Source organism: Elephas maximus, chromosome X (genome assembly GCF_024166365.1).
Source record: "Elephas maximus indicus isolate mEleMax1 chromosome X, mEleMax1 primary haplotype, whole genome shotgun sequence".
In the NCBI taxonomy this organism is placed as follows: domain Eukaryota; kingdom Metazoa; phylum Chordata; class Mammalia; order Proboscidea; family Elephantidae; genus Elephas; species Elephas maximus.
The window spans coordinates 32,785,256-32,802,278 of NC_064846.1; the positions used below are offsets into that span (position 1 = coordinate 32,785,256).

General features: G+C 40.4%; 1 protein-coding gene across 3 annotated transcripts in view; it reads right to left on the reverse strand.

Moving 5' to 3' along the window:
- The window catches only part of XIAP (X-linked inhibitor of apoptosis), a 57,859-nt gene extending 53,632 nt beyond the window's left edge, over positions 1–4,227 (reverse strand). Inside the window, exons 1-2 of one of the 3 annotated variants that reach the window (XM_049871867.1) lie at positions 4,006–4,227; positions 3,620–3,744 (exon numbers count right to left, since the gene is read on the reverse strand). The gene's annotated coding sequence lies outside the window, so the exon portion shown is untranslated. The other 2 variants (XM_049871869.1, XM_049871868.1) reach the window with 2 other exon arrangements.
- Between the last annotated feature and the right edge of the window lie 12,796 nt (positions 4,228–17,023).

Sequence of the window (17,023 nt, forward strand, 5' to 3'; positions counted from 1 at the left end):
TACTATGTCCTATGAAAACCCCTGAATTGCAAACTCAGAAGCCCAGTTCCTCCCTCTTCAATCTATTCTGTACCTGCCCTACAGAACAGCACTAAACAGGCCAGCTTTGAACACAGTAGTAATAAAACATCACCTGCACTTTCAACCCTGGTGGCGTAGTGGTTAAGAGCCATGGCTGCTGACCAAAAGGTCGGCAGTTTGAATCCACCAGGCGCTCGCTGGAAAACTCTATGGGGCAGTTCTACTGTCCTATAGGGTCGCTATGAGTCGGAATCGACTCAGTGGCAACAGGTTTGATATTTTTTGGTTTTGCACTTTGACCAAATTAAAATTTAAGTAATTAACTCATGAAGTTTCAAAATAAATGAAACTATAAACCATAAATTATCAAGGTTTGTATCTTCAACTTTTTATTCTTTGTCCCTTTGAGAAATTTATTTCAAATAGAGTTAGATCTGTTATATGGATTTTGTTTTGGCTTGATAAAACCTGAATCATTAAAAAATAATTATAATTGTCTTTGAATACTTGGAATCAACTAGCCCAAACCTGTTATTTTATAGATGAAGAAAATGAGGCATAGAACAACATGCAGGATAAACAAAAACTGTTTTCAAACACTTTTCATGACATAAGAAATGTTCAATATAGAATCCTGAATGGAGGAAAATGGGTTAAAAATAATCTATGTACTTAAATTTTAATTTGTTGAATGTGCAAAACCAATCTATGTATAATATGATCCTAAATTTTAAAGAATGTAAGTAAATACACAGAATGTGGGGTATAGTTGATCTTTCTGTTATTCTTAATTTCATGATTTTTAAAATGAGCACATACTTCTTTTATAACTTAAAATATTCAAAATAGCATCTTATGTTTTGAATTCAATAGGATAAATATATCCAAAAGAGTTGTGAAAACGAAATATGGAGGCACTGAGAGGCTTAGCAATTTGCCCACAACCCCTCAACTTAATTCAAAACAAAGCCAAGAAAAGAACCCAGGTCCCACAGCATCCAATCCAGGACTCTTTCCACATACACATCTAAGACATGAAAATGATTACTTACTTGTTCAATTCAGTCTTAATTTCTTTTTATTTTTACCACTAGTGCTTTTGTCTCCTCATATCTATTCTTACAATGACCTTAAACAGTGCCGAGAAATTACATTTTATAATACTATTATCAGATTGTGCCATAAAGATAAAGCTTGAGAACTGACAGTTCATGATAATCTCCCTGCCTTAAAGAACAAGGGCATCTATTTTGCCTTAATCATCTTTGGAGCCCTACAATAGTACAATTCCTGGTACACAGTAGGTGCTCAAAAATGTTTTTTATAAATCACTCTTCTTCCCCCACTAGCATCAGCTAACCCAGTACCCAGTGCCGCAAAGTATTAGATGAAACGAAAACTGTAAAATCTCATTATTTCACATTTGGGGTCTCTAAGCCTTTACAACATAAACAAGGGACTTAATAAAGGAATAAATGTTTACAACCAAATGTAAGGGGAATATTTATGTTACTTAAATATTTCAAGTACTTTACAAATTAACTGGTACATTAATTACAATAACTCTGTTGAAATGGGCCTAACCTTTAGTCAGCATTACTTTGTCAGCCGAGTTGGAGTCATCGAACGTACCAGAAAGCAATAAAATCACAGTCGTAGTACAAAGGGCACTGGACTAGCACCTAGATCCCAGTAGAAACTCTGTTAATAACCAGATATATAACCTTGGGCAATTCATTTTTTTCTTCTTTGGGTCTTAAGTCATCTACTTGTAAAAACAAGAGAGCTAAACTACCAATCACCTGGGACTTTTCCAGTCTAAAAAAAAAATTTTTTTTTATCCACAAAGATTCTATAATTCAGGTTCTGTAGTGTCAAATTTGATTTTCTGAATGTTATAGTTTGTTACATTATCTGACAATCAAGAAGCTTACAACATTTTCTAAAACTAAATACCATAAAGACCAGCAACATAAATCATTTTTACCGTATTTTGGAAACCCTGGTGGCGTAGTGGTTAAGTGCTACAGCTGCTAACCAAAGGGTCCGCAGTTGGAATCTGCCAGGCGCTCTTTGGAAACTCTATAGGGCAGCTCTACACGGTCCCATAGGGTCACTGAGTCAGAATCCACTTTACGGCACTGGGTTTGGTTTGGTTTGGTTTTTATATTAGGAGCAACAGGAGAAAACCAAAGGAAAAACGTGAGCCTCCAATAATCACGCCTGCCTTGCCACTTGGACTGACATGAACCACACTGGATTTTACAAAAGAAACCATAAAACTTTATACATACACACACCCCACTGATACATATTTATATTGACATATATGCACACATGAACTTTACAACGTTCTTAATTATAAAATACTTGTTTATGGTAAGAAATTCCAACAGTACATTAGGCCACATGTGAACTGCAAATTAAAAGTCTCCCAACATTTTTTTAACCTAACTGTTGCCACTTCTAATGATGGGGGGAAAATCTCAAGCACTGGCTTCTTAACTATAGTAAATACGCTGAAGTGGTACTCGGTAGAGCTAGGGCTTCGCATAGTCACTGGCACAAACTAGTATACACTTCAGGTATGTGCACTGAACTGAACACATTTCATTTTCGTACTTGGAGGCTATGTGGAACAGTTGCACAGAAGGAACTGTAAGCAAGGAGCCAGACAACCTGGAGTCTAACTAACAGAGTGACCTTTAGGGAAGCCATGAAATCTCCCTATACCTTAATTTCTGCTTTTGTAAAATCACAAGGTTGGCCTAAGATCCCTTTCAACTCTAAAATGTTATAATTCTAAGATGGCCGTCTCTAACAGCGTTCTCTTGAACTGATCGCAACAATTATTAAGAAAAAAAGAAGAAACACTATAGCAATCTTTTACCTTCAATAATTCTTTTACCTTAGCAGAGTAAATTTCTGACTCCTTAGTTATCAAAGTATAGTTGTGAGAGAAGTAGTTATATAGTTATATTTGAAAGCAAAGTAGTAAATAATTAAAATCTGATAGTTTTTTTTAACTAAGCTTCGATTGGCGTTTTCCTTTTTTGGAGGTGGGGAAGACTGTTGCTTAGTTTTAGCAATAATCACTACCCCCCCCCCAAAAAAACCAAACAATTAAGTGTATTATAGAGTTAAAATAATGAAACTGAAAGTTAAATTGATATTTTGTTTTACTCACAGAATATGCTGGGGAGGTGACTTGGGCAGCAAAGGTTGGAAAAAATTACTAGCTAATTTCCTCTTCCAGATGCTCTTTGGCCCCTATTCTTTCAGTATCACACAACCTTGCCAGACAAATTCCACCCTGCTCCACACAGGCCGCGGGCATCACACTGTGGGAGGAGGGTGTCCCTCTGATCAGAAAAAAAAAGTTCTTGGAGCTTTGGGTTCACGGGGTTAGGGAGGCGGCCGGGCAGGCCTGGAGGCAGCCACCCGCTCAAGGCTTGCTTGGCCAGTCCCGGGTGCCCCGGCCAGGAGCCTTCCTGCCCTCCCCCGCAGCGCCGGGCCCCAGGGCCAGGGAGGGGAAGGGAGAGGAGGAGGAGAGCAGGGCAGAAGGGGGAGGAGAGGAGCCCGCACCGGCAGTACCCACCGTGCCTGGGGAGCGTGCCGGATCGCCAGCGGCGCCAGCCGGGGTCCCGCGGGGTGGGTCCCGGAGAAGGGGCGGCCCGAGCCCCAATCTGCAAAAGCCAACTCGCTCTGCGGCCCGGCCCCTGCCTAGAAGGAAACGGAAGTGCCTTCGTCGCCCTCACTCGCGTCCAACAGCCGGCCCATCCCCGAGAGGAACCCTAAGTCGGGGCCCCGAAGCGCGTCCACGTCGGGGCGTCACAGAGGCACCGGGCGCGCGCCCTCCTTCTCCCAGCCCGAGCCGCGCCACGGGGCCTCCGCAGCCTCCTGTCCACCCGCCCCCGCCGGGAGGTCGGCCTCCCGCCCTGCAAAGCCCCACCTTCTTCCCCCCTCCGCCATTTTCGAACTTACCTTGCGGACCCTGGCGTCCTTCGGTGAGCTCCGCGCCCGCCGAGATGCCCACACGGTCCTGCCACTCCTCTGCGCGGGAAGGGGGCGGCCAAGGAAAATGAAACCCTGTTCTCTCCCCACCCCCTACCCGGGTGGGAACCAGAACCTGCCGAAGCGGGCGCACATGCGCGATGGGCACCTCGCAGTCCCCGCCCCTAGCTCTAGTTTTTCCTCTCAGCTTCCAGGATGTTTTTTCCCACGGCTTTTACCTGCTCGGCTGTGGGGTTGAGGAGTAGGGGAAGGAGACGTAAAGCAATGAAAAAGAGGAGGGAGAAGGGAACGAACTTGTTGAGTTCTTACTGTAGACCAGGCACTGCCAGACATAGAACGTGTCATTTGCGGTCATTTTGAGTAGGCGGGAACCCTAGTGGCGTAGTGGTTAAGTGCTACGGCTGCTAACCAGAAGGTCGATAAGTTCAAATCCACCAGGCGCTCCCTTGGAAACTCTACGGGGCAGTTCTACTCTGTCTTATGGGGTCGCTCTGAGTCGGAATCGACTCGATAGAAATGGATTTTTGTGTTTTATGAGGTAGGCACTGTCTTATTAAACCCATTTTATACCAAGAACTGAGGCCCAAAGAGGATAACTATCCTGAAATCACGCAGCTAATAAACGAGGGAAATGCAATTAGAATAGAAACTGTTTTCCAAGGAGAAAAGATGAGAGGAATGACAGGAGGAGAGAGAGAGAGAACAAAAGGCATTGGGAGACAAAGGAAAATGAATAGGGACAAAGGAAAGCAGGAGGGGAAACAAAGGAAGTGTAGGCACATAATATACTGACCATACCCCAGATTTATTTCACATATGCTGTAGGATTGTCAGACCTACATATGAACTTTTGTTCAGGAACTTGGGCTCTCCTACAGGCTAGTGTAAGATGATAAGCTCTGAATGAGACGGTTTAATTTCAAGAGAAAGATCATAAATATCACCTGCATCCTCAAATGATGCAGCCCCTAATGAAAAGGGAACTTGGAGGGAGGAGAGGAAAGAATTTTCTTTTTGAATCTTAGGCTTTTGCTTAAGTTGTTATTATTCTTTGTGATTCTCTCCCACTGTCACAGCTCTGGTAATCTCACATCTGATTTATTGTAATAATAGTAATTTTGAGCAAATGTTTCTTGTTTAATTCTCATAACAGTCTTATGAAGTATGGAACTGTTTTTATCCCCATTTAACAGATGAGGAAACAGAGGCTTAGAGAGTTTAAGTATAAGCAGGAGCTAGAGCAGCGATTCAAACCCCAATCTGTCTGATTACATGTACGTTTGACCATTACAAAGTCTCCTAACTGGCTTCTCTGCCCAGAGGCTGGATCCCCCAATCTAGCCTGTACAAAGCCATATGGGTTAAGCCCTTTAACACTTCTACCGCCTCCAGGATAATGTCAGAACTCCTTAGCTTCATGTTCACTCTCCCCTTGGACCCCTACCCTATGTTACAACAAAATGGAACTACTCACGGTGCCCCTGCCTATCCCCAGCTTTCCTGCCTTCTGTTAATTGGTGATCCTATTATTTTCTGCTTTTAATTTTTTTTTATACCATATGTTTTCATTAATGGAAGTATGCTGAGTCATGGGGTGTGTTTAAATTTTTGGTGGGTAATATGGATTTTGAAAAATATCTGGACCTACATGGCTACCACTGAACTTGCTGTGTTCTCAAGCCAGCTGATTGACGGGTGACCATTTGTCCCAATGAACTTTGGTTGATGAAAATAAGATGGGGCGCCTTCCATTAGGTTACACGCAGGAACTTCTGGTTTTCCAAATATGACACAAAAAAACAAAACCAAGCCTATCAGGCCACCCTAACTAACACCCTGCCCAAAAAAAAAAAAAAAAACTGTTGCCCTCAAGTTGACTCTAGCTCATAGCAACCATATATATATATATATATATATATATATATATATATAAATTTACTATATAGGAAACCACAAATATGCTTACAAAGGTTATGCAGGGATACAAAAGCCAAAAGAGACAAACTTTTTACGCAATCACACTTCTGGGTTGCACTACTTGCAAGTTTCATACTCCAAATATTTTACTTCAACAAACTTTTCTTTCACCTTTCGCCTTTACGCAATCCCCACTGAAGGGCAGCAAATACTTCCAGCAGGAAAAGCATACACCCAAAGAACTGCAGAGGCATAAAAAGTGTTTTTTTTAAAAAAAAAAAAAAAAAACCATTGCAGTGAGTCCATTCCAACTCACAGTCACCCTATATGACACAGTAGAACTGCCCCAGAGAGTTTCCAAGGAATGCTTGGTGGATTCAAACTGCCAACCTTTTGGTTAGCAGCTGTAACTCTTAAAGACTACCCACGAGGGTTTCCAAAAATCGGATTATCTATGTTCACAGGTCACCAAAGGGTTAATTCCTTCTAACTGCTTCCTCTACCTAGGTAAAAAGACTTCCTCACACCAAGCCTTCTCTGATTCCCTTAGCCAAAGATCATCTCTTTTTTCTTCTAAAGTCTCCTAGCGCTTGAATTTGTGCCTGTTATGGAGCACAATGCTTTCTGCCCTGTAGTGTAGTTACTTGTGTACATGCCTTATCTCTCCTATATTGTAAGCTCATTCATGGCAAGATCAATGTCTACCTCATTTTTGTAATTCCTCCAAAACCCTTGGAGTCATCTTTAATACCTCTTTCTTGTTTGTATCCCATATCAAGTCCATCAGCAAATTCTGTCATCTCTATTTTCAAAATAACATATACCCAGAAGATCACTAATTCTCACCAACTCCACCAATATGACCCCAGTCCATCTCTTTCTTGGTTGACTATAATAGCCTCCTCACTGATGTCCCAGTTTACACTTTTACTCCTCTCTAGTCTATTTCACACAGTAGCCAGAGTTATCCTAATAAAATATAAGTCAGGTCATTGTCATTTCTCTGCTTGAATCCCTTCAATGACTCCTCATTTCACTCAAAATAAAAACTGCAGTTTTATCATGGCCTTTATAAAGCCTGTGCTAGCCAGTCACCAAGATGAGCCCCAATGATTTTCACCTCTTGCTAGTCACATCCTTGGGTAGGTCCCTTCTACGTTGAACCAGGACTGACTAGTGTGGCCAATAGAATACAGTGGAAATGATGGTATGTGACTTATAATACTAAGACATAAAAAGCCATTGTGACTTCTGCCTTACTCTTTCTTGGATTGCTTGCTCTGGGGGAAGCCAGTTGTCATGTCCTGAGGGTACTCAAACAGTGAATGGAGAGGCCCACACAAGGAGACTGAGCCCCACATCCCTCAGTTTCCTCCACTGATGGCAGGCACCAACTTGCTAAATATGTGAATGAGCTACTTTGCAACAGGAAATTTTCGCCCCAGGCTTCAGATGACTAGTCTCTTGAGACCCAGAGCCGGAACCACCCAGCTAAGCCATACTCTTAAATTCCTGTGTATTGTTATTTTAAGTAGCTAGATTTTAGGGCAATTTGTTACACAGCAGCAGATAACTAATCACAAAGGCCCTGCAGGGGTCTGGATTCCTGTTACCTTTATGCCCTTATCTCCTTGTTCCTTTAGCTTTCCTGCCTCAGGCAGGGCCTTTGCAGTTTGCTACTCTCTCTGCTCCAAACACTTCTGCCCGGAGCCAGATTTCTCTGTGGCTTGTCCTTCAACACCTTTAAGTCTTTGTTCAAATCACACCTTCTCAGTAAGTCCTATCCTGACCCCGCATTTAAAATGACAACTCCTCCTTCCAGCGCTCCCCATCTCCCTTCCCGTGCTCTATTTTTTTAATCTTTTTCCATGGCATCTATCACTTTATAACATACAATATGATTTACTTATATATTATGTTTATTTATTGTCTGTCTCCTCCATCCCATCCTTATTAGAATATAAGCTCCAAGAGGACGGGGATCTATCTGTTCACTGATCTAGTCCAAGTGCTTAGAACAGTGTCTGAAACAGAGTAAGTGCTCAAGAGAAATTTGCTGCAAGAGTGAGTAAAAATTTCATGAGCATACCAGATTCCTGATAGATACTTCTTGAGTGAGTTGTCAATTGTTCCTATAGCAAAGGCAGTTACACCTGGGGCATGGTGACTAGGTTTCATATGCCGGGACATACACAGAAAAATGCAAGCTACAATCTGTGAAGAGTATTGTTTTTTACTTGTATAAGTGTGTTTTGTTGTAATTCATTTTGGTTGAGGAGAGGAAACATTTAGATAGGGAAAGAATGAAGATATATAAACTTGAACCTTATAAAACTGACAATGTTTCAAACAGAAATTTCATATGATTCAACCTAATAGGTGAAAGGAAAATTAATGGTATAAAGAGAGGAAATGAGAAAGAGATGGAATCAAACCTAAGGAGAGGCATTAGCTTTGAATAGGAAGGAGGAAACATTTTCAGAGACTAAAGGACACAGGAAATGGAGATTAAGTAGAAGGGAATTTTGAAGGTGGTAGCCACACCTCAATGGCAGTTGAAAAGTAAAATGTGGGAGGGAAAAAAAAAAGCTGCAAAGTATCTGCTTAGGGGAACAGAAAAGATTTTAGAACAATGGGTTCCAAACATTTTCTCAAGTACTAGAGTCCTTTGTGCAAAAGCAGTAGTAAGTTAAACCTCAAATAATAAATTAGATGAACAGCAGAGCTACTTTGAATGAAGATGGGGGGTAAGGCGAGCCCCCCTTTCCAGGCCTTGCCCTTGGAGCCATCAGTTTTATGTAACTTCTTCTGGCAGAAAGGGGTGCACACCTGCATACGATTATTCCTGAGAACAGCCTCTGTGAAGATCATTCACTCATGTCCAACAACATCTACCAAGACCACCTGTCCCTCAGGCTTCTGACTTTTGCACTGGGTGTCTTGATGTCCAACCTCTCACTCCCTCCTTGGTGACAGAAAGACTGCAACTGTAATTTCCTCTCTTTGAGCAGTCATAAAGATGCCCACCTTTATCTTGTGTGTGTAAAACTAGCATCTCCAGCCAGCCCTCCCTTCCCCTTCTCTGCCTTTATCTTCCAGGAACTCAGTCATGCATTTCTGGAGACTTGTTTTTTGGTTGGGGTGAGGACAGAGGGGCTGCCTCTCATTTCAAGCTTAAGGGAAATTTCCAACTGGGCTATATATATACTTAATCTATTCCTATGGTTATACCCAATCTATTCAGTCTGCAGAAATCCACCTCTAACAGTACAACAGTGACAAAATGCGTCTGGAGTAGGGTGGAGGTGAAAGCTGCTGAAATTGAGGTCCAGGAGAGAGGCTAGCATGTTGGAGGGCTTGTCATCCAGGATTGTAGTGGAATGTGTCTTTAGAGAGGGACTGTGAGTCAGAGCATGCAAGGGAGTGTCCTGAATATAGTTAATAATAGTTATCATTTATTGAGTGTTTACTGCACGCCAGGCATTGTCTTAAGTGCTTTGCACACCTTACCTCTTGCAATCCTCTCAGTAACCCTATGAAGTGTTTCTTTTATTCTTGTTTTGATCCAGAATCTAGGATGGTGCCTGGCACATAGTACGATACTCAAGCTAGAGTTCCCTCCTCCACCAAAAACTGTGCAATGGCTTCTCACTTGGTGGAGACAAGCACACAGTACTGTGGAAGTCCAGAGGAGGAGCCCAGGACCCAAACTGAGGGAAGGGTGGATCAGAACTGGAGCTCCACCAGGACTTCAGTCTTGAAGGACAACAAAGAGCTAGCTGAAGCAGTGGGAGAAAGACATTCTAAGCAGATATCAACATGTGCAAATGCATGGAAATGTGCAACAAAATATCATGCATTTGGGGAATAACCGTTAATGCCTTATGGCTAGAATGCAGCCATTACCATTTATCGAATGTTTATTATGTTCACACTCTTTTAAAGCATTACATAGATGATCACATTTAATCTTTATGCAACCCTGTGAGGGAGGTAATATTATTATCCTTATTTTACTGAAAAGAAAACTAGGTGACAGAGAGGTTAGATTTCCCAAGGTCTCAAAAACTAGGAAGTGGTGGAGGTGTGGGTGGGTGGTGATGGGGGGATGGATGGAACATGACAAAGAGATGAGGATCTAGAGAGGGAGTCATGGGCCAGATAGAATCCTTGTATGGCACATTAAAGAATTTTTAATTTTTACGTGTTTTCATCCTATAGACCAGTGGTTCCCAAACCTGATAATAAAATGGAATCACCTGAAGAACTTTCTGAACCTACTAATTTCTGGACAATGCCCTCCCCTGCTGTGATTCAGATTCAGTAAATCTGGCTTGGATTTGGGAAAATATAAAATTCTCCCACTTTCTACAACTGATTCTGATGCAGCCAGGTTTGAGAACCATTTCTGGAGGCAACCAGGAACCATCAAAAAAGTTTTAAGTAGGACAGTGAAATGGGCAGAGTTGGATTTTAGAAAAACTACCATGGTATAATTATATAGAGAATGGATTGATGAGAGGGGTAGTGAAATTGTTACCAATCACCAATCTGACACAAAGGGTCCTTGCCTTTTCCTGACTAAGAATACACACGAAGGACAAAATATATCTTCAGCAAGCTTTATTTTGCTTGAGTCAAGCAAAAGGAGTCAGGGGGATCTAAGCCTCTCTAAAAGACTGACTCTAAAAGGAAAGCAAGGCTAGGGCTTATATGGGTTCGGTGGAGACAATAGAGTAATGAATATTTAGTGGGCTTCTTTAAAAGGGTGGGTACTTCTCAGAATGGCGGTGCATGTCAATTAAGTTGCACAAGCATCAGAAATCCAAGATGGAACCCGCTGGTATTCAAGATGGAACCCACTGGTATTCAAGATGGAGTCCTCTTGGCAGCCCTTGGCATCACTTATCATGGGCTATAGCACAAGCACACTGATCTTTGGCGCTATATCACCATCTTTGGAGGGCTAAGGAAGGTTAAACAGCGGTCACACTTTGTTCTTCTGCACATGTGGGAGCCTGTAAAGGGGGAAGGGACTAGAAAAACACTGAGAAGGAGATAGTTTCAGCCTTATCATGTTGACAGGGTGTGGTTCCTGTTTACCCAGCTTCTAGGTGGTAATCTTTTAACAGCTCTTTTGTTCCACCAGCACAGTTAACCCTATCTGTCTCTATACCCCCTGAGAGGTTTCATACTCACGATTCTTTATGAGGGTGTAGGGGTGGAGATCTCTTCTTCTGTAACTTCTTCAAGCTGACACCGTGTTGTTGGCCTGCCTAGCACAGTAGAAATCTCTACCTATCTGGTCTAAAGTTTTGTAAGGACTGGCGGTCTCACTTTCAGGAATTGGCTAGAAAACCTGCATCATCTTGGAATTGTTGTAACCTAGAGGACACAAACTTTATCAGAAGCTTGAGGAGACAAGACCCAAAAATCAGAAGTAGAAGTATAGCAACTAGGGGGCCCAAAAAGGGTAGAAACAAAGTAATAGAAGGGAGTGCCTCCCACACTGTCTACCAAATATCTTGGTCTCCCCCTCTTCTGTTTCTCCATCTCACACTGTTCTTTTCTTTACATTCTCTGTGGCTCTGTCTCTCCTTTCTTATGGGCTCTCTCCTTCTCACACCCTCACTTTCTAGAACTTTCCCCAGTCTCACTTTCTCTCTCTCTGTCCAATCTTTGTCTCTCTCACTCATTCTCTTCTCCTCTATCCTCCTGTATCACTTTTTCACCCAATCTTTTTGTTTACTTTAGTCTCGCTTTTTCTTCACTAACCTGTATAGGGGCCGTAGGCTGTGGGCTAGATGGGGTATGAGAGGGCACCAATATCCTAGGAGCCTGACAAGTGCCTGTGGTTGTTTTACAGTTTCTGGGTGGGGGGAGGCTTGGACCTTATCACCGCTTCAGGCATCACCCCCGTCTTACCTGACCAGACAACACTCAAGTACTTGACCAACAAGCCAGGCCCCTATATTTTTCCTTGTTTACTGCCCATCCCCATGGCTGGAGGTGTGTGACTGTCCCACCACCTGCAGTCTGGTCCTCCATCCAATTTCTGGAGTTTTTTTTGGAGCTTTGTCCTATTAAGATGATATTAACCATTTGTTGCTTTTCAGCAACTTCAGGATCTATGTCAGTGTGTCTGCTGAAGGCCTGAAAAATTCTTTCAAGGAACTCAGAGGGGCTTTCTTTAGGTCCCTGAATTACTTCATAAAATTTTGAGAGGTTTTTCAGTTTTTGTACCTCAGTTTTAAGGCCTTTTAGTAAGTGCTTTCTACAATGCCTCAGCCTACTCATGTCTTCCTTGGATTAATTGTCCCACTCTGGATCAATTCCAGGGACTGCGTTATTGGCTGGCAATTTGTCAGGATTTTGGGGGCTTTATTGGTCCAACAAATTTTCTATTTACTAAACACTAATAGAAAAAAGATAAGAGTGGACAGTCTTTTGTGTTCTGTTTGATTGGCTTTATGTGAAAAGTTCTCTAAAAGAAAATTTTCAGGATTGTCTCATCTATTGTCTTTATCTCAGGGCTCAGTTGGTGTGTCTTTGTGAGTCCTTGTGAATCCTTGGGAGCCCAGCTTCAGCTGGGTTACATTCTCTATGCTCAAGGACAGGGAACACATCAATGATCAATACCTGGACTTAGTTGAGCTCCTAGATGGCAGCCACTGCAGGCTCTTTAAACTCACGGTGCTGGCTTTCCACTGGATACCACCTGGTTCTTCACCAGGATCTTAAGTAAGAGCAAAGTTCTCATCAATTCAGACTCAATGTACATCAATATTTTAGTCCAAGGCTTTCCTTTTGCCTTTTGAGTATATAAGACAATAGAGGATAGATTCTATTATGTCTAATACTATCAGGACCATCCCTTGCAGTAGTGACCTAGCTCATGTACTTATTCTTGGTAGTAACCAACCCAATAAATCTGGTGTTTGTGAGGGTATTACAGTGTGTAACCAAGTAGCTTGTTGTCCAATTCTATGTGTTCTACTTCTTTTGTGTTATTTAACAAGAAGTATTTGGTACAGCACAGACTACACTTTTCTTGGACCAATAAATAAAAATCTAAGGCTATTCTGTTATGTCATGTCACCTTGGCTTAATGAGGCCAGAGATCACTGTTGTGTTTCCATCCCACTAGCAACTTCATCTGTTATTTGTCCCATAGTGACTGATAAATTTCTTAAAGATTTCTCCAATTCCAATAGGAATTAAAAATACCCACCATACCCTGAGTGTTGGACCAAAGGGCTTTTTTTTTCTCTGACTCTTGTTTTCAAGTGGGTAACAAATCTAACACTACCTTTTTAATATTTGCTATGGATAGAAAGATAATCTTGAAGTTGCCAAAGTATACCGTCCATGCATTTATCAGGAATTTAAACAAGAAATTGTCTACATAAATTCACTATCAGTTGGAAAGGGATCATCTAAACTAGTATAGGTGAATATATCACATAAAAAGCATATCTAGAAGGAACACACAACGTTTATCCAGCGAAAACAGAAAATATAGAAGAACTTACACATGACAACTAAGTTTTCATTAGAGAATTGATGATTACCAAGATAATACAGGATGGACTTCTCCTGTTGGAGGTCTCCAATTAATCTGTCTAAAACATACTAAATGTACTCCCTGAGGGCAAGCTGCCCCTCCTTGGTTTACCTATTAACAGTCATGGGTCACTTTCTCAGAAGCAGAAGTGGAATCTAAGACAAAATGGAGTCTGACTCATGAGATCGATCTCCTCTGAGAACATGGTTTTCTTAAGGCAGATAATTTTCTCCATAGCGAGAGGGTGAGAGTTTGATTATAAACATTAGACAGGTATTTTATACAACATTGTCTTGAAGAATGGTTAAACTGATTACTGATTTACCCTAACCATAACTCTGTTTACTAATCTTGGGAGTCAGTTTCTCAGAACAGGCTGAATTCTTTAAAAAATAAAAGCACAACGCCCAGAGCAAGAATAGTCTTGTTAGTTTATCTGAATGAAAGTGCCTTCCTGGAATTTCCAGATGCAGAATACAAAAGATTAATATACAGAACCCTTCAAGACATCAGGAAGGAAATCAGGCAATACACAGAACAAGCCAAAGAACACACAGATAAAGCAATTGAAAAAATTAAAAAGATTATTCAGGAACATAATGAAAAATTTAATAAGCTGGAAAAATCCATAGACAGAGAAAAAAAGAGAGCAATCAGAAATTCAGAAGATTAGCAATAAAATTGCAGAAGTGGACAACTCAATAGAAAGTCAGAGGAGTAGAATTGAGCAAGTGGAAGGGAGAATTTGTGAACTTGAAGATAAAGCACTTGGCACCAATACATATGAAGAAAAATCAGATAGAAGAATTAAAAAAAAAATGAAGAAACCTTAAGAATCACATGGGACTCTATCAAGAGAAATAACATACAAGTGACTGGAGTTCCAGAACAGGGAGGAATAACAGAAAATACAGAAAGAACAGTTGAAGATTTTCTGGCAGAATACTTCTCTGACATCATGAAAGATGAGAAGATATCTATCCAAGACGCTCATCGAACTCCACATAAGGTAGATTTTAAAAGAAAGTCGCCAAGACGTATTATATACAAACTTGCCAAAACCAAAGATAAAGAATTTTAAGAGCAGCTAGAGATAAACGAAAAGTCACCTACAAAGGAGAGTCATTAAGAATAAACTTGGACTACTCAGCAGAAACCGTGCAGACAAGAAGGCAATAGGATGACTTATATGAAAAACTGAAGGAAAAAAATTCCCAGCCAAAAATCATATATCCAGCAAAACTGTCTCTCAAATATGAAAGTGAAATTAGGGCATTTCCAGATAAACAGAAATACTAAAGGGAATCCTTTGGTTAGAAAATCAATACTATCAGGTATCAGCCCAAGACTAGAACACTGAGCAGAGCAATCAGATGTCAACCCAGACAGGGAAATCACAAAAATAAATCAAGATTAAAAAATGCTCAAAATGGAAACAGTGATGTTATTATGCAAAAGAAGACAACATTAAAACAATGGAGACTAAGAAATGTAGTCATAGATCTTTCAGATGGAGATGAAGCCAAGGTGATACAAAGAAATAAAAATTAGGTTTAAATTTAGAAAAATAGCTGTAAATATTAAGGTAACCACAAAGGAGAATAACTACTCATCAAAATAAAATACAAGAAAAAAATAGACTCAGCAGAAACAAAATCAACAACAACAACGAATATGAGGAAAAGACAATATATAAAGATAACCTACTCAGCACAAAAAATTAAGTGGGAAAAAGAAACTGTCAACAACACACAAAACAAGACACCAAAATGCTAACACTAAATTCATACCTATCCATAATTATGCTGAATGTAAATGGATTAAATGCACGAATAAAGAGACAGAGAGTGGCAGAATGGATAACAAAACACAATCCATTTATATGCTGCCTACAAGAGACACACCTTAGACTTAGAGGCATAAACGAACTAAAGCTGGAAGGTTGGAAAACAATATACCAAGCAAACAACAATCAAAAAAGAGCAGGAGTGGCAATATTCATTTCTGACAAAATAGACTTTAAAGTTAAATCCATCTTAAAGATTAAGGAATGACACTATATAAGGATTAAAGGGACAATATACCAGGAGGATATAACTATATTAAATATTTATGCACCCAATGACAGGATGGCAAGATATATAAAACAATCTCTATCAGCATTGAAAAGTGAGATAGACAGCTCCACAATAATAGTAGGAGACTTCAACACACCACTTTTGGTGAAGGACCGGACATCCAGAAAGAAGCTCAATAAAGACATGGAAGCTCTAAATACCACAATCAACCAACTTGACCTCATAGACATATGCAGAACACTCCACCCAACAGCAAACAAGTATACTTTCTTTTCTAGTGCACATGGAACATTCTCTAGAATAGACCACATATTAGGTCATAAAGCAAGCCTTAGCAGACTCCAAAACATTGAAATATGACAAAGCATCTTCTCTGACCATAAGGCCATAAAAGTAGAAATCAATAACAGAAAATTCACGGAAAAGAAATCAAACACTTGGAAACTGAACAATACCCTGCTCAAAAAAGACTGGATTATAGAAGACATTAAGGATGGAGTAAAGAAATTCATAGAATCCAATAAGAATGAAAACACTTTCTATCGGAACCTTTGGGATGCAGCGAAAGCAGTGCTCAGAGGTCAATTTATATCAATAAATCCACACGTCTAAAGACAAGAGTCAAAATCAAAGAATTATCCCTACAACTTGGACAAACAGAAACAGAGCAACAAAAGAAACCCTTGGGCACCAGAAGAAAACAAATAATAAAAATTAGAGCTGAACTAAATGAAATAGAAAACAGAAAAACAATTGAAATAATTAACAAGACCAAAAGCTTGTTCTTTGAAAAAATCAACAAAATTGATAAACCATTGGCCAAACTGACAAAAGAAAGACAGGAGAGGAAGCAAATAATCCAAATAAGAAATGAGATGGGCGATATTACGACAGACCCAACAGAAATTAAAAGAATCATACCAGATTACTTTGAAAAAAATTATACTCTAACAAATTCAAAAACCTAGAAGAAATGGATGAATTTCTAGAAACACATTACCTACCTAAACTAACACAAACAGAGGTAGAACAACTGAATAGACCCATAACAAAAGAAGAGATTGAAAAGGTAATGAAAAAACTCCCAACAAAAAAAAGCCCTGGCCCGGAGGGCTTCACTGCAGAGGTCTACCAAACTTTCAGAGAAGAGTTAACACCACTACTACTAAAGGCATTTCAGAGCACAGAAAAGGATGGAATACTCCCAAACTCATTCTATGAAGCCACCATATCCCTGATACCAAAACCAGGTAAAGACACCACAAAAAAAGAAAATTACAGACCTATATCCCTTCTGAACTTAGATGCAAAAATCGTCAACAAAATCCTAGCCAATAGAATTCAACAACATATCAGAAAAATGATTCACCATGACCAAGTGGGATTCACACCAGGTATGCAGGGATTGTTCAACATTAGAAAAACAATT